The following is a 19,273-nucleotide window of genomic DNA, read 5'->3' as shown; positions in this document are numbered from 1 at the left end:
GAACATGATCACGGCGGCCTATCGAGAGTCAACTAAGAAGCAGTACCTCTCCAGCATCAGGAAACGGGAATTGTACTGCTCAAGGACTGGTGTAGCATACAATACAGCTACAGTCACCAATGTCCTGGAATTCCTATCCAGCCTTTATTTTGACGATGGACTGAGCTATAGCGCTATCAATAGTGCGAGGAGTGCTCTGTCCGCATACTTGTGGCAGGCACCAAGACAGCAGTCCATGGGATCCCACCCTCTAGTTGCTCATGAGGGGTATTTACAATACCAACCCTGCCAGACCGAGGTACTCCCAGATTTGGGACGTCAGTGTTGTACTCACATTGCTAAGGGGTTGGTCACCAGCAATGTCCCTGTCCCTGGAACAGCTCACATTCAAAACAGTAATGCTGATGGCATTGGTCTCAGCTCAAAGGGTCCAGTCCCTACACAAACTAAGACTGGACAATATGAATACATCAACAGACAAGATAACCTTCCGAATCTTGGAGTTGGTCAAACAAAGTAGACCAGGAACATCAGGACTGAATTTGGAATTCCAGGCATACCCATCTGACACCCGTCTGTGTGTTATGACACACCTACTGCTATACCTTAAGACGACAAAAACCTTAAGAGGAAGCAAATTGGTGCTATGGGTCAGCTTTAAACAGCCTCATGGCCTGGTGTCAGTACAGACCACCTCTAGATGGCTCAGACAGGTTCTGGGAGCTGCTGGGGTGGATACTGACATTTTAAAATCTCAGTCCACCAGGGCAGCAGCAACATCGGCAGCTAGAAACATGGAGGTGCCAATGGACCATATCCTGGTGACAGCAGGATAGTCTAGGGAAAAGACCTTCCAAATATTTTATAATAAGCCGATCGCCAAATCTGCGGTATTTGCAGAAAGTATTTTAAGTTCTGCAATATAATTTAGCCCGAGGGAGCATTAATTTATTTGTTAAAATAAATCGTTATTGTTTCAAATTTGATTCATGTCTGATTACGATAACATACTTCCTCCCTTGGATGACTTCGGCAGTGAGTGAAGCATGGATTTGTTCCACGGCATGAAATCACAGATCTTTAAAATCTTCACGTAGTCACTCACGTGACTCCGAAGTAAAATAGTAAGATTAAACGAGAACTTACCAGTTTGAAGTTTGATCTTTATTTTATGAGGAGTTACGTCGAGGGATCACGTGCCCTCCACGCCCACCCTCTATCATAAAGGTCAACTGGTATCCTAGTTCTCTTATCTTACTATGTTTATTTCACTTACTATTACTGTGATTTCACACCGCTGCTTTGAAGAATGTCGTGCATGCGTGCTGGCGGGGTCTTCACGTAATCCCTCGACGTAACTCCTCATAAAATAAAGATCAAACTTCAAACTGGCAAGTTCTCGTTTAATCTTACTATTAAATACGACAACAAATAAGCTCTGAACTACAACAGACTATTATTATTATTAATGCACTATATTTGTTTATTTATTGAGTATGTGTGCATGTGTGTATACACACACTGAACTGTTTTTCTCCTGGTACGTACTATGTTTACATATTCTGTTGTGCTGCAGCAAGCAAGAATTTCATTGTCCTATCTGGGACAGATGACAATAAAACTCTTGACTATCTCTACGAGGATTAGAAACACAATATATAATTACAAATTCAAGGAAGTGTACAAGAGGTTATAGGACCAACCAACTCATTTGGGGGCCAGTGTACCCCGACATGTAAAAATGTTATCAAAAATGCAGGGCTGATTATAGCATAAACTATAGATCAACAGGAAAACAAAAATGGACGCATGAAGATGAACAGCCAAACTCCAGATCAGTGTCGGGAAAGAGGATGGATGCAGTCGATTAAAGTGTATAAAATCATGAGAGGAATAGATTGGGTAGATGAACAGATTCTCTTGCCCAGAGTAGGTGAATAGAGCACCAGAGGATATAGGTTTAAGGTGAAGTAGAAAAGATTTAATAGGAATCTGAGGGATAGCTTTTCCACACAAAGGGTGGTGGATGTATGGAACAAGCTGCCAGAGGAGGCAGTTGATATCCCAACATCTAAGAAACAGTTAGACAGGTACATGAATAGGACAGGTTTGGAGTGATATGGACCAAACGTGGGCAGATGGGACTAGTGAATCTGGGACATGTTGGCCGGTGTGGGCAAGTTGGGCTGAAGGGCCTGTTTCCATGCTGTGTCACTCTATGACTGTATAATCAACTGAGGCAGGAGAAAGAAAATCTGAGTGAAGGAAAATCACACAGGAGCTCTGGATGATGATGAGATCACAGAAAAAAATGCTTCAGATACAAATTAAACTTCAGATTACATAGCAAGTCAGCTATTGGGAACCAAGTGTGGAAATTGAAAGTGAAAACACATGGAGGAAATATCAAAGGAAGAGTAAAATGAGCCAATTTTAATGAAACCATAATATCCATTTCACAGAGGTCGGGGAGTTTTTGAGGACATACTAGATGTTGTAATCACACACTCACTCGATTCTTTGAAATCTCATTTCTACCTGTAAATCCAGACCAGGGAAGCTTTCTAGGACCAATCCTACACGTGAATGATTTAATTCTTCACACACAACAAACCTGAGATAACTTGCTAAATATAATTCATTCAAGCAAGGTTTAACAAATTTGAGGAGGTGGTGTACACTGAGACAAACCTGTCATCCTGCAATGTGTATGAAGGAACTGCAGATGTTGGTTTAAACCAAAGATAGACACAAAATGTTGGAGTAACTCAGCGGGACAGACAGCATCTCTGGAGAGAAGGAGTGGGTGACGTTTCGGATCGAGTCTGAAGAAGGGTCTCAACTCGAAACATCCTTCTCTCTAGAGATGCTGCCTGTCCCGCTGAGTTACTCCAGCATTTTGTGTCTCTCTTCTGTCATATTACAATATAGGTTGAACTATCATTATCCAGGTGAATGACTCTTGCACATGCGACAAGGTTTCAAGTCTATAGCATTTGTATTTAAAACACTCACACGAGCAAGGTACATAGAAACAGAGCTATTAGCAATTGTATACGAGTGTCATAGGCTTGGCTGCTGTATCTAGGGAAATAAATTTATCTTAGGAACTGATCACCAAATGCTGGAGCAAATAAACAAAGTCATGTAGGCACGAGCAAGACTGTTTCCTTATTTGAATATACCCTGTAACCCTCAGTTCAACAGTCTATTGTCCCCATTGGTTCAAGAAATGCTCCAAGAGTCAAGAGTGCTTTGTTGTCATGTGTACCGAAACAAAATAATGAAATTCCTACTTTCAGCAGCACAACAGGTTTGGAAATACAATAAATAGATAATGTAATAATCAAACAAAATAAAAGATTAATAAATATAAAAACTCAAAAAAATAAAACGCAAAGTTCCCTGAGCAACCAAGATAGTTTGTGTAGCAATAAACAATAGACAATAGGTGCAGGAGTAGGTCATTTGGCCCTTCGAGCCAGCACCGCCATTCAATGTGATCATGGCTGATCATCCCCAATCAGTACCCCGTTCCTGCCTTCTCCCCATATCCCCTGACTCCCCTATTTTTAAGAGCCCTATCTAGCTCTCTCTTGAAAGAATCCAGAGAACCTGCCTCCACCGCCCTCTGAGGCAGAGAATTCCATAGACTCACCACTCTCTGTGAGAAAAAGTGTTTCCTTGTCTCCGTTCTAAATGGCTTACTCCTTATTCTTAAACTGTGACCCCTGGTTCTGGACTCCCCCAATATCGGGAATATGTTTCCTGCCTCTGGCGTGTGCAAGCCCTTAACAATCTTATATGTTTCAATGAGATACCCTCTCATCCTTGTAAATTCCAGAGTGTACAAGCCCAGCCGCTCCATTCTCTCAGCATATGACACTCCCACCATCCCGGGATGGCGGGACTGTTAGAAACATAGAAACAAGGACCTGCTGGTTTAAACAGAAGATACACACAAAAAGCTGGAGTAACTCAGCGGGACAGGCAGCTTCTCTGGAGCCTTGGATAGTTTGTTGTTCAGAGTTTAATTGGAGTTTGTAGTGTTCAATAGCCTGATGGTTGTTAGGAAGAAGCTGTTCCTGAACCTGGATGTTATATTTTCAGACTCCAAAACCTTCTTCCCTGATGGCAGGAGTGAAATGAGAGTATAGCAAGAGTAGTGTGGTCCTGACACCACCACAGGCAAGAGATTGAGAACCTTGTGTGCTGTTGTCAAGACAACAACCTAGCCCTTAATGTCAGCAGGACAAAAAAGTTAGTTATGTAGGTAGGAACTGTTGTTCGGTGTGGACTCCAGTACATTGACGAGACCAAACGTAGATGGGGCGATCGTTTCGTTGGACATCTTCTCACAGTCTGCCTGGAACTACTTGATCTCCCTGTTGCCAAATACTTTAATTCCCCTTCCCATTCCTACACTGACCTTTCTGTCCTCGGCCTCCTCCATCGTCAGAGTGAGACCAATTACAAATTGGAGGAACAGCATCTCATATTTCGCTTGGGCAGCTTGCAGCCCAGTAACCTTGCATCCCCTCTCTCTACATCCCTCCCCCACACAAGTCGTACCAGTTACAACGTTGTCTTGTTGAGTCTCATTATCTTTACCCATTCTCACATAGGACACAGCTAACAATGGCCTGTTTACTTTATCATCGTAACTTTTTTACATATTTGTCATTCATTTCTTCTATATCTCTCTACATCACCGACTATATCTCCCATTTCCCATTCCCCTGACTCTCAGTCTGAAGAATTGGCTCGACCCAAAAGGACACCTATTCCTTTTCTCCTGTGTTGCTGTCCGACCCGCTGAGTTACTCCAGCTTTTTGTGTCTATCAATGAACTGCAGATGCTGGTTTACACCAAAGATAGACACAAAATGCTGGAGTAACTCAGAGAGACAGGCAGCATCTCTGGGGAGAAGGAATGGGTGATATTTCCGGTCGGGACCCTTCTTGAGAACTCATGTTTCGGGTTGAGACCCTTCTTCAAATTCAAAACGTTTGTTGTTGGGAAGCGTGGGGGTTCAACCCTAAACTGATTAAGAAATTGCACCAGTTTATTTATGTTCATTGGTGTCTGAGAAGATCCGGTTTGTCCAAGAGGATTCTCCTCCCATGGTCCACCCCCCATGGACTGTCTCCCTCGGATGGTCACGTCGCACAGACACATCTGCACTTTAGACTGTTGTAATGTTCTTTTTACAAACCATGTTTCTTGGGGTATCTAAATCTAAATTTTATTAATTATGACATCGGATGGAAGCTGCAAACCCAAATCTCGTTGCACTTATGTACAATGACAATAAAATATATTATTATTATTATTATTATTATTATTATTATTATTATTATTATTATTATTATTATTATTATTATTATTATTATTATTATTATTATTATTAAACTTTTACAGAAAGCATTCTGATGTGATCCATTGCAGCCTGGTATGGCAACTGCTCTGCTCTTGACTGAACCTGCAGATAATGGCAAAACTCATCTTAGTGTCTGATGTTACACTTCCCCTTTAGTGTTGCCATGACTAGGTTTATGATGTGATCCAATTAACCTAATCCTGTTGTCTTTCCATTTGGCCAATGCATACAAGAATGTCCCATTACCTTTGTCCCATTACTTAAAAGACATACTCATAAAGAGAGCTTGTCATCAGAGATTCATCCTTGAGAGATCAAACGTTGTCTTTGTCAGTTTCCAAAGCAAATTCCTTAAGTGGCCTTCTGCTGTGAGTTGATAGCCAACTCCCTTCATAGACAACAGACAACAGTGTTTGTTAATGCAGTTGTCCTTGTAATTTCAAAACCAATTACCGCTTGGAAGTAGTTTAAAGGCTGGTTAGAAACATAGAAACATAGAAAATAGGTGCAGGAGTAGGCCATTCGGCCCTTCGAGTCTGCACCGCCATTCAATATGATCATGGCTGATCATCCAACTCAGTATCCTGTACCTGCCTTCTCTCCATACCCCCTGATCCCTTTAGCCACAAGGGCCACATCTAACCCTCTTAAATATAGCCAATTAATTGACCTCAACTACCTTCTGTGGCAGAGAATTCCACAGATTCACCACTCTGTGTGAAAAATGTTTTCCTCATCTCGGTCCGAAAAGATTTCCCCCTTATCCATAAACTGTGACCCCTTGTTCTGGACATCCCCAACATCGGGAACAATCTTCCTACATCTAGCCTGTCCAACCCCTTAAGAATTTTGTAATTTAAAATATATATTAGATGCGTACATGGATCAGAAGGATTTAGAGCTATGTGGGCAAACGAGGGGAGGTGGAACGTGTTGATGGGGCATTTTGGTCAACATAGATGTGTTGGGTCGAAGGGCCTGTTTCCGAGCTGTTTGACTCAATGACTAAATCAATTGCTACTATACATAATACCCCCTGACCATGCTTACTATTTCGTTTAGTTTTAATTTAGAGATACAGCACGGAAACAGGCCCTTCGGCCCACTGAGTCCACACCACAGTGATCCCCGAACATTAACACTATTCTTCACACACTAGGGACAATTTACACTAATATCAAGCCAATTTATCGACATGCCTTTGGGGTGTGGGATGAAACCAACGATCTCGGGGAAAACTCACACGGTCACAGGGAGAAGGTACAAACTCCGTAGAGACAGCACCCTTAGTCGGGATCGTACCTGGGTCTCGGGTGCTGGAAGCGCTGTAAGGCAGCAGCTCTACCGCTGCACCACCATGCCACTTTCCTTTAACAATGGCCACTTTGGACTGCAATTTTTAAGACTGACAAGATAGTGCTCGCTGAGTGACTGAATGGCAGAAAGTTCAAGACAACTTTGCCAAGCAAATTACATCTCCCCAGAAAACCAGAAGAAGTAATACAATGACTGATGCAGAGGAAACCGCGTCTGCTAAATTATCCTCTGTGTTGCTCTGAAGGAAGGAGTCAAGAGTCAAGAGTTTTGAATTGTCTCATGCACAGTACAATTGTCAGTTGCCGGAACAATGATATTCTCACTCGCAGCAAATAACAGGCCTATAAACACAATATGCATGGATAATATATAATTTAAAAAATCAATAAAGTACTAACCACAACATTAGTGCAAGAAACCCAAGGACCTTAGTGCAACTGAATACCGCCCTTTGTTCATAACAAAGATAGGCACAAAATGCTGGAGTAACTCAGAGCGACAGGCAGCATCTCTGGAGAGAAGGAACGGGTGGCGTTTCTGGTCGAGAACCTTCTTCAGACGTCATGTGGCAGACAGCCATAGCATTTCATAGTTGAGTTTAGTATTGTGTAGTGTCCAAGTGCCTGATGGTTGTTGGACCTGATTTTCAGATTCCTACACCTTCGTCCCAATGGTCAGAGTGAAATGAGAACGTAGCCAGGCTGGTGTGGGTCCAGTTGTAACAACTTAGAACCCAGCTAAAGTTATCAACAAAGTTGAACCCCTAGATTGTACAGTATTATGCTCCAGGCCGGGTGGGTGCCAGAGGCCGATCAAGGACGCACTGCCGAGAGAACAAAGAGGGGCCCAGCATGGGGGGGTTGAGAGAATAAAGGTGAACCCAGCGTGGTGGGGTCGGCGAGAACAGAGGGGCCTTGCATGGGGGGGCTGCCGTGAACAAAGAAGGACATGGCATGGGGGGGGGGGGGCGGCGACACCAACGAGGGACTATTGTCGACTTTATACTTGGCAACTCTTTGCATACTTTGTGTGAGCTGTGCAAAACGAAGAATTTCACTGACATATTGCATGTGATAATAGAGTATCATCCAATATTGAGACTGAAACAGACAAGCAACACCGATCGAGCAGAAGCCACGTGCAGCCTACACCAGAACTGATAAAACAGTGAGTTTTAACAACAATACCACCATGGTAGAAATAGCAGTACATTACATTACACCTGTTATACAGACCCAGAAATGTATTGATTGCAGTGGCTGAATCTAAATTTGTTTTTGTGTGATTTCCATGTCTATACGTATCATCTTTTAAAATGAAATGAACTGTTTAGGTATCTAAAAGAAGCAGGTCCTACAAAGCCAGTGGCAGTCAGGTGGGGGAATGTCTTTCCTTTACACCAGAACGGTTGCTATTCTTCCACTTCCCGTAATCCGACGTTGGTGGGTCCATCTGTAACAATGTAGAACCCAGCTGATGATATCAACAAAGTTGAAACCCCAAGATGACGCTGGAGGTCGGATGGGCGCACGGTGAGTGCCAGAGGTAATAATAATAATAACTTTATTTATAAAGCACTTTAAACAACTACAGTTGCCACAAAGTGCTGTACATGAGAAATCATGAACAAAAAGCTATTACAAACAATTAAAAACCATTAAAAACCGTAAAACGAAGGACTATAAAAAACACACTAAAAATTAAAAGACATTAAAAGCACTAAAAACAGGAGCAATGCCTCAGCCAGTGTCGAAAGCCAAAGAATAAAAATATGTTTTTAGGGAGGATTTGAAAATGGACAGTGAGGGGGCCTGTCTGATGTGCAACGGCAAGGTGTTCCAGAGTGCCGGAGCAGCAACAGAAAAGGCTCTATCCCCTCTGAGCTTCCGCTTAGACCTTAGACAGAGGTCAGTCAGAGGACTTGCCACAGCGAGAACAAAGATGGGCTCGGTATCGGGGAGTCATCGAGAACAAAGGGGGACCATTGTGGACTACGTTGAACACTTTTGTAACTTTGCCAGTAAGAATCAAGCAGAGATAGATAGGGAGGAGGAATAGATGGCAGAAATCAACGGCTAGCGATGACTTGCTCAGCTGCCCTTTGTCTTGGAGCAGCTGCAGTTCCTTCATGCAACATTTTGTCTGTTCCACTACGAAATCTCCTCAAGGTATGTCTACTTTGAGGAAGTTCTTCTCCTCTCTCCGACGAGAGTTCTGTAACATCGTCTCTTGCTGCTCCCCCTCCGTGAATCCTCCTGCTCTCCGACTCTACGACCACGTTTTGATCCTTTCTCCCAGCTAACAATGATCTATTCTACATTTTCCTTGATCTCCACCACCTTTGTCTTGTTTTCACACCATACATTTCCTTACCTCTGTATCTTTCCTGATTCAGTCTGAGGGAGGTTCTCGAAGCGGAACGCCACCCATTCCATCCATCCAGAGATGCAGCCTGAGTTACTCCAGCATTTTGTGTCTATTTATCTATTTATCTATTTATCTATTTATTTATTTATTTATTTATTTATTTCGAACAGAATAAATGAATAAAAAGCAAGTGTGAAACAACATACAAAAAACAAAACAAAAATATTTATAAAGTGTCATAAACAATATCTTTAAATAAATGAAATCGTATGTGTCCGAAAAGGAGCAGGAAGAAGCCAAAGCTTATTAATTCCCACCCCTAATTCAACTGCTTGTAATTATCTTATACAAATTTAGCAGCTATATGTACACCATGTGTACACCAGCCACTATATGTACACCAAATTATTTACATTTGAACACTAATCAAATATTTACAAAGCCATACAAAAAAGAAAAAAAGAAAAAGAAAAGAAAAAACCCTTATATACCATACAACCCATCACTCTATAATCACCCTTCCCAATACAATCAGTATAACAAATATCACAATCACCTATCCTCATCCCAATATCCTTTTAAACAAGTGTTTTTGTACATCTTTTTAAACTGAATTATGCTTGTGCTAAGTTTTATCTCCTGTTCCAGACCATTCCACAAATTCACACCACAGATTGCTATGCACATACTTTTAAGAGTTGTTCTGACATTGAGTTTTTTTAAATTATGTTCCCCTCTCAAATTATTCATCCCCTCTCAAATGTTCCCCTCTCAAAATCTATCTGCCCTTTGTCTTGAACATGCAACTCCCATCGAATCCGTGACTGTTTTTTTTCTTTCTACAGAGGCAATTGGGGTAAATTGGATGGCTTAATTACACAAGGGAGGTAGACTGAGACAATTGTATATCATTTTCAGTGCAGATTATATTCTGAGCAGAAAAATTGCTTTTGTTCTATTGCAGCACAACTAATGCGAATCAAGGCCATTAATTATCTACAGGTAAATCCAGGCTTGTTTGTTATGTGCAAAATCACTTGCAGTGGCTTGGAGTGGATAAGTACTGTGTCAACAATGCCATGAACTGTGATAGATGAGGGGTGTGGTGGAATAAAATACCAGAACCTTGCGAAACCCGAGATCAAGTAAATCTAGTGAGTGGAGATCATAATCGTATGTGAAACAACACTTTCCTGAGCAGTCAAGCCGTCAATGGGAGGGGAGCACGATTCGAAGCATTGCACCCACAGCTAATACTTAACTACTTTCACCACTACTGTTTCCAAGTGTGGGTGATTTGCAGGAGTTCATATGCAGACTGGGGCATGTTCTGTAGTGTCTGGTTTGCATGGACAGTTTATTCCTGTGGTAGCGCAATTAAATCAAATTCAATGAAATTATTTATGCAATAATCAGTGAACGCAAATGTCTGGCTTAGAGTGAGTTAGGAAACGATGCATGCCTTTCAAATAGAAATAACATGCTTACGTAGGGGGAGAAAGATGGATGAAATGGTAGAGAAAGGGAAAGCATGAATCATTTAAGAGGCTGTCCCAATTGCCGTTTTTTACGGCGACTGCCGGCATCATTGACTGACGTATCAGGTCATCGAAAAAGTCGAGTCGTGATACGGCGTGACACGGCGTAACGCGGCGTAACGCGGCGATGCCACGGCATGATGACGTATTGACGCACGGTGTTTCCTCAAGTATCGCAACATTTGTTTCGTCGCCGCTGGATTTTGAATTGTTCTAAATCTTTTGCTGACCCTGATATGACGCCGGCAGTCGCTGAAAAAATCGCCAAGTGGGACAGGCCCTTTAGCACCTTTCATGATTTGTGATGTTCCCAAGGCACTTCATAGTAAATGGAGCACTCGTGCAATGCAGTTACTGTTGTGATGTAGCACAGGCAGCAGCTATGTGCTTAAAGTTCCTTTGAATAGCATTGGGCAGACGATCCATTTTAATCATGCTGATTGAGAGATACATTTTGACCAGGACACTGGAGAAAAGCCGCCTGTACTTTTGAAAAATAGATCCTTCACACCCACGTGGGAAAGCAGCAGGCTTGTTTAATAAAGCCCAGTACTGATTTGCCTCATAAAGTAGGAATGGCAGAGAGCTGATAGAATGTTACTGGGTGGAAGCAGGAAGAGTGATATGCAGATACTCAATCAAATGTTTGACCCACCTCTGCCCTCTGATGGTTGAAATTAGCATTGCTTAGTGCAGTCACATGGGCATGAATCCGTTGTACAATGGGACTTACACATTTTCACCCCTTCCCGCCCATTGATTTCTGCCATCTTTTGCTCCTCTTCCCTGTCTATCTCTGCTTGACTCTATTTGCTTATCACGTTATTGTTTCCTCTCCCCCACTCATGGTGGTCCTTTGTTCAGACCTATTTATTTTTGGACACCTTTGTTTCACCATCTTGCTTTTGACTTTTTGCAAGCACTTGGTTTGCTGAGGAATAGGGAGCGGGCAGTAATATAAACTATACTCACGGTTCACGCATGGAAAGTGAGAGAAGGCAGATGACAGCAGCAGCTTCAAATGCTAGGGACTCTTCCCATCCCAACACGTCAGCCAATTAACTTTGTGTTGATTCACTCAGTGAGCCGAATTAATTATAGTGATGCATAAACACGATATGACCATTTTCATGATAGACAATAGACAATAGGTGCAGGAGTAGGCCATTCGGCCCTTCGAAACAGCACCGCCATTCAATGTGATCATGGTTGATCATCCACACTCAGTACCCGTTCTTGCCTTCTCACCATATCCCCTGACTCTTTAAGAGCTCTATCTGATTCTCTCTTGAAAGCATCCAGAGAATTGGCCTCCACTGCCTTCTGAGGCAGAGAATTCCACAGATTCACAAGATGAAGGTATGTTTAGCAATTCAAGTTCATGATGGGCTGTTAACAAAACCTCAGCAATGAAATGGATAGGCGTGATATTCCCTTCCTGTCCAGACTAACATTCCTACCTGAAACTGCTGAAGGCTTCATTCATGTGTACGAAGGAACTGCAGATGCTGGTTTAAACCGATGATGGACACAAAATGCTGGAGTAACTCAGCGGGGCTGGTGGCATCTCTGGAGAGAAGGAATGGGAGACGTTTCGGGTCAAGACCCTTCTTCAAGACTTAATTCAGCAGCTTGCCCGTTCAGTGTTGTACTAAAGGAATGCTACCCTTTTTTTCAGATGACCGATATTAAAACTAGGCTCTGTTGGCCAATTTGTAGTTTTTAGAAATACAGCATGGAAACAGGCCCATCGGCCGACTTAGTCCACACCGACCATCAATCGCCTGATCAAACTGGTTCAATGTTGAATCACTTTTGGCTCCACTCCCTTCACATTCATGGGCAATTACAGAGACTGACTAACCTACGAGCCCACAGGCCTTTGCGATGTGGGAGGAAATGGGAGCACCCGGTTGAAACCCATGCGGTCACGGGTGGAAGATGCAAAGTCTACACAGACAGCACCCAAGGTCAGGGTCAAACCTGGGTCTCTAGCACTGTGAGGCAGCAGCTCTACCAGCCGCTCCACTCTGCTGCCCACTTAGGACAGTCGATCCTCGCCCTGAGGGAAACTGCGGGCAATTTTAAAAAGCAACTCCCCAGGAAATGTCAAGATTTGCTCGATGCTGGATTTATACCTTGCCTGTTGTGGTCTCTTTTGAAGTCAATAGAGAATGATATTGTGTAATGTCCTATGATGGGCCCCATCAAATGCATTGATAAAAATTCCCCCGATGAGCCGTCCACCACCCACCAATCCTCACCTCTCTCAAATTATAATTTTAATCACGCAAAACAACCCGAGAAACAGAACTTCACACACAATCAGCAAAATGAGTACTTGTTGCAACAAAATAAGGGCTTGGTGACAAAAAACGCCTGGTCACAGATACAGGGACAGAACATAGACTATCTCAGACTGAAGACGATACCAGAGATACATTGTAGAAAATCCCTGACCTGGACAGAGATATAAGAATAAGAACTTTCCCATGGGACAGCAAACATGCACCGACCAGCCAGGCCCTGAGGCAGCGCAACAAACCCACAACTGTGGGGAATAACCATTTGCCTAAAACAAGAGAGTGGCTGTTACAATGGGAGCGAGAGCTATAACATTAAGAATAAAGTGTAGGCCATTTAGGACTGAGATGAGGAAAAACGTTTTCACCCAGAGAATTGTGAATCTGTGGAATTCTCTGCAACAGAAGGCAGGGGAGGCCAATTCACTGGACGTTTTCAAGAGAGAGTTAGATTTAGCTCTTTGGGCTAACGGAATCAAGGGATATGGGGAGGAAGCAGGAATGGGGTACTGATTTTGGATGATCAACCATGATCATATTGAAAGGTGGTGCTGGCTCGAAGGGCTGAATGGCCTACTCCTGCACCTAGTTTTTCTACGTAACAGTAAAAAAACATCACTCATGGGCACTGAATGCAAAGTTCTTTTGGGACAAATAGCCCCTTTTTTTTTAAAGCTTTCCTGATATTTTGAAGGAATGACCTACAGTATGTTGAAGGAATGAATGATAAAGAATATTTTAAACACATCGAACTTCCAGGGCAAGAACTTCCTGGTGGAAGGTCGTCTGATCAAATATTATAAGTGGTTCGTCACATAATATCTCCTGTACTTCTTCTCGAACCATAAAATCACTGAGTTATACAAAGCACAGCAGGCAAACCGGCCCTTGACCCTCAGTGTCCATGTAGACTGTCAAGGATACATTTGCATTAAGCTTCTCCAAGCCCATTTTATGTTCCTCATGTTCCCATCAACTCCGCACAGATTCTCTTACTTCACTGAAGTTAGCAGAGATGGTGTGCTAGTTTTCCAGGAAAGTTACTACCAGGCATAAATGTTTAAACATGCTGTTGTTGTCTTTGGGATGAAACAGTCACATCACAGAGTGTGCATAGGTTCAACACAAATATTTAACAGGCAACCAGATTAAACATCGGTGGAATAGAAGGATAGGACTTTGTGTATTGAGTATGTTGTGTTATTCTTTGTGTAGGAAGGAACTGTAGATGCTGGTTTATACTGAAGTTAGACACAAAATGCTGGAGTTACTGAGTGGGACAGGCAGCATCTCTGGAGAGAAGGAATGGGTGACATTTCGGGTCGAGACTGGGCCAGGTCTGAAGAAGGGTCTCGACCCGAGATGTCACCCGTTCCTTCTCCGCAGAGATGCTGCCTGTCCCGCTGAGTTACTCCAGCATTCTGTGTTATACTTTCTTCCTTTATGAGAAACAGCATTGATCATTCACAGCATCAGGGGATATTAGGAGAGAGTGAGACTGCCACTCGGGGGTCAGAAACAGTATTACACGCACCAAATGGCAAGGAGCATGGAACTGATTTAATAGCATCACAGCAGACAAACAGCGGCTGCTGCTTCTGACGCAGGCATCACACCAGTCCTGCCACCTCCTCATTTGGCAAGGCAAACGAAAGGCACAGTTTATTGCTGGCGTGCGTCAACAGTGTCATGGGTGTCTAGCACCATCAAAGGTGGCTTACGACACTTAAACACAAGGTGAACTGTAGCCACAGCAAGCGACCGACAACACACACAGGCCTCGCAAACAACAAAGGGTAGGACCATGTGGGAGGGATCGGGCCTCTTTGTTCTCATCGCAGCGCTGACAGTCTTGGAGAATAGGGAAAGGAGGAGAGAGACGTGCCTAGAAACCGGATTACATTCAGTAAGTGTCGGCTGGTGATGTTAACAAAAAAAATAACGGGGTTATTACTGTAGTGATCAATGCTAAGAGAAATGCCACCCAAAGGAAAGTCGGACTGGGCACCTGCCTCTGTACACTGTACACAATATTTTGGTTTCAGGTGTCACCTAAGCATGTTATTAGTCAAGCAACCCACATTTCCATGTATACTGTCGTTACAGTGTATGGATGCAGTACAACTAGAATCATATTGTCTACTTTACTGCTATTCCCATTGTATGAAGGGATTCACTGCTGACGTTAGAAGATTTTACTGGACACCTGAATTAATAAGAGGCTGCTCAGTACCATCCAAATTCTATACAGGGTGCTGAAGATAAGAGGGTATTTCTTCAAGGGTCAAGGGTCAAGTGTGTTGAATTCACATATGTACCGAAATGGAACAATGAAATTCTTACTTGCAGCAGCACAACGGGTTTGCAAACACAGTACTCAATAGATAGCACAATAAACAGATCAATAAATAAAAATCTCAATATAGTGTAAAACAAAACAAAAGTCCAAAGTCAGCGGGTGCAGCAGCATCTATGGAGCGAAGGAAATAGGCAACGTTTCGGGCCTGAAACGTTGCCTATTTCCTTCGCTCCATAGATGCTGCTGCACCCGCTGAGTTTCTCCAGCATTTTTTGTGTACCTTCGATTTTCCAGCATCTGCAGTTCCTTCTTAAACATAAAAGTCCAAAGTCCCCAGTTCAACCCAGGCAGTTCATAGTTTGGAGTTTATTTTGAGTTCTTAGTGTTCAATAGCCTGATGGTTGTTGGGAAGAAGCTTTTCCTAAACCAGGTTGTTAAAGTTTTCAGGCTTCTGTACCTTTTTCCCGATGGCAGGTGAGAAATGAGTGTGCGGCCAGGGTGTTGTGGGTCCCCGGTGATGCTGGCTGCCTTTTTGAGACAGTGCCTCCTATAGATCCCTTCTGTAGTGTGGAGGTCAGAACCCATGAAGGGGCGGGCAGTGTTCACCACTTTTTGTAATCTCCTTTGTTCCTGGGCGAACCAGACCGTGATGCAAAGAGTCAATATGCTCTCTGCTGTACCCCCAATTAAGTTCAAAAAAGTGATTTAATAGGAGACACCATTGACTGTACTAAATTAATGCAGGGACTATTGTGGACATGACTGGTCATATCAAGGTCTTGAGTTTCTCTTGCAATTTAGTTTAGTTTAGAGATACAGCATGGAAACAGGCCCTTTGGCCCACAGGGTCCGCGCATACCAGCAATCCCCGCATATTAACACTATCCTACACCCACTAGCGACAATTTTTACATTTACCAAGCCAATTAACCTGCATACCTGTAGGTCTCTGGAGTGTGGGAGGAAACCGATCTCGGAGAAAACCCATACAGGTCACGGGGAGAAAGTACAAACTCCATACAGGCAGCACCCACAGTCAGGATCGAACCCAGGTCTCCTGCGCTGCATTCGTTGTAATGCCCCTGTCCCACTTAGGAAACCTGAACGGAAACCTCTGGAGACTTTGCGCCCCACCCAAGGTTTCCGTGCGGTTCCCGGAGGTTGCAGGTGGTTGCCGGAGGTTGCAGGTAGTGGAAACAGGTAGGGAGACTGACAAAAACCTCCGGGAACCTCTGGGAACCGGACGGAAACCTTGGGTGGGGTGCAAAGTCTCCAAAGGTTTCTATTCAGGATTCCAAAGTGGGACAGGGGCATTAGGCAGCAACTCTATCACTGCGCCACCGTGCCAAATATAATGATGTAACATCATATTCTGCATTATGTTCATTTTCTCTTTTGCACTACCAATTGTACAATAGTATGATCAGCCAGGATAGTACGCAATGCAAAATTTTCCTCTGTAAATCGGTACACAATAAACCAATGCCAATTCCAGTCTCAGTAATATTCCAGAGATCCTGCTGTTGTCTTTTAACCAGCCATCCCTGATTTTTCATGCCTCTGTGAAGATGCTTAAAATTGGCGATGTAGACACCTCAAAGTTGTGTTGTGAAAATGTTGATGTGATCTGGCATAGTTTGATTTATAAAACTGAATTAAAATGTTTCTTTATTTTTTGCACTGTGACCAAGCAATTGATGTAATGTTCAGTGGCAGAATGAAGATAAGGTAACAGACTGCAAGAGAATGGGGAATTGGGGTTTTGTTTACAAATACACAGAAGAGTTTTTCATCAACAGCCTGACCAGAACTGGGGAGTTGTTCCTCCGTACGGCTCTGCTCATCATGCTTCACAGCTACATGGGGCGGCGCAGTGGCATTGTAAAGAAACCTTCTCCCACGGGTCCTTTGCAAGAGTCCCTCCTTGCTCCACAGCACTGCTCCTGAGCCTTCCATTGTGCTGGTCAGCAACGCCCAGTTTGCAGTCATTCCTTCTGATGGGAGACAAGCAGATTTCAAGTAGAACACAGGGCCTCTTTCATCAAGTTTCTGCACTTCCAACGGAAATTATTTTGGTGTAGGAACGAACTGCAGATGCAGGTTTACACCAAAGATGGACACGAAATGCTGGAGTAACTCAGCGGGACAGGCAGCATCTCTGAAGAGAAGGAATGGGTGACGTTTCAAGGTCGAGACTCTTCTTCAGGCCTGGGAGTCAGGTGTGATGAAATTATTTCAGTCCACGTTCCAAGGAATAGCTTGTGCATTGAAGTCATTGAGGTATAGAAATATAACAAATCAGAGCATATACCTCTCTGTATCTTACAGCAAAGGGGCATTTAAACAGGCTCAATTAACCAAATGGTCCGTTTGCTTATAAAGAGAAAAATCCATCTGATTCATCTTCTGCCATCCTGGTAACCGTTTGAAACAATCGTGATGGAGAAGTTTGCTAATCAATCCAGAAACAAGGAATTGCAGATGCTGGTTTACAAAAGAAAAGACACAAAATGCTAGAGTAACTCAGCAAGTCAGGCAGTATCTCTGGAGAACATGCATGGGTGGCGTTTCGAGTCGGGACCCTTTAGACTGACGTAAGTGTCGTTACCCAAAACGTCACCTATCCATGTTCTCCAGAGATGTTGCCTGACCCATTGAGTTACTCCAGCACTTTGTGTCTAACAAGCAATCTGTTTTCAATTTGTCCTCAACGTATGTTGAAATGACTCCTGTGGCAGATCATCATCAACATCATCATCATTGAAAACATCAACGGGCACAGTGTCTTACAATGCTATGTACGACAGTGATTGCAACTTCAACTGAAGTGTAGATGGCCGTTGTCTCGCTAGGAACTCATCCGCCCTTTGACAGGTCTTGTTTTTGGTCCTGCTGGGGGTCCACAGCCCCCTCCTCACCTGGCAAACCAGGTGGGGGAGACGGTTTAGTCGCCGACTATCTGACCATGGAGCAGGTAGCACGGGATTACATGGTACCCATGGTGGGGGGGGACTCCCCCCGACCTGACTCTTTGGCAATCATTGTTAAAATCACGTTCCCCCTCCGAGCATGTTTTCATGATAATTATTTTCTGTACCAAAGTTGTTTTTTTCTGAATAAAAGACCGCATATTATAATCCAGAAGGATTCAACTCAGTTGCCTTCCATCGTTTCCCCAGGGTGTCCGTGCCATAAACTGATTCTCACCCACTGAAAAATTGTGACACATGTCAGCACATTTTCTTCATATTCCTTCACTTTTGCCTGTTGTTTCTCAGTCCTATTTTTCACCTTATCCTCAGCGAAGGGTTTCTTGGTGGGTTCAGCTGTGCTTGCAAAAGTTTTCCTAACTGCTGACCTAACTTGGATTGCCATTGTCATTGTCAGTGGCTTGTATGTCAGGAAAGTTGGATGGGATATTGATACGTATTGAAGAGGCAAGGACTGACAGAGACTGAGATGAGAAAAAGTCCAAATAAAGCAACCATTAGTGTAGGGGTTTTGCGTTTCCCTTTGCTCCACTTCGGGCCCAACTGCCCGAATTATTCCCTCCCTTGTCGGAGGGTCAAACGGCCACCACTCCACTCGAGCGGTTTCCAAGAGAGAGAATACAACAAAAGGGATTCCCCTAGGTTCTAGACCTCGGAATTATGGTGGGATATGATAAAAGGTTGAATTGACCAGAGTGTGCTGATGAGAGAAAACAGAAACCAAGATGGACTCAAAGCAAGTCTAAAATTTACAGGCTTTATTAAACAATGAGAAATCGAATCTCACCAACACTACATAATATGTGGCTAAACTTATGCTTTAAACTAAGACTATGGACGGAACTCTATCGGGCACGTCGTAAAACTTACTTTACACAATTTTAGTTGCAAGTATACTTTCCCTTTCGTCTCTCAACTATCCTATTTCGGGAACTTCACCAGGTCACCGGGATACTTACAGCTAGGTCGATCAGTTGGGCTCACGAGCCGTCCAGCAGAGCAGAAAGAGAGCGAGTTCTGGAAACCCCCCAGTTGGTCCTCTGGATAAAAGGGTTCTTTTGATGATTCCCAGTTTCGA

At 43.4% G+C, this 19,273-nt stretch overlaps 1 long non-coding RNA gene across 1 annotated transcript; it reads right to left on the bottom strand.

Moving 5' to 3' along the window:
- Positions 1–217: 217 nt before the first annotated feature.
- LOC116970700 lies at positions 218–19,062 on the bottom strand. Its single transcript, XR_004411301.1, has 3 exons — positions 19,052–19,062; positions 1,296–1,300; positions 218–248 (listed from the first exon to the last, which is right to left on the bottom strand). It is a non-coding gene; the product is annotated as an uncharacterized LOC116970700 (long non-coding RNA).
- Between the last annotated feature and the right edge of the window lie 211 nt (positions 19,063–19,273).

The sequence above is a fragment of the Amblyraja radiata genome, chromosome 1 (genome assembly GCF_010909765.2).
Source record: "Amblyraja radiata isolate CabotCenter1 chromosome 1, sAmbRad1.1.pri, whole genome shotgun sequence".
Taxonomy (NCBI): Eukaryota; Metazoa; Chordata; class Chondrichthyes; order Rajiformes; family Rajidae; genus Amblyraja; species Amblyraja radiata.
This window is presented reverse-complemented; position numbering and strand designations above follow the sequence as displayed.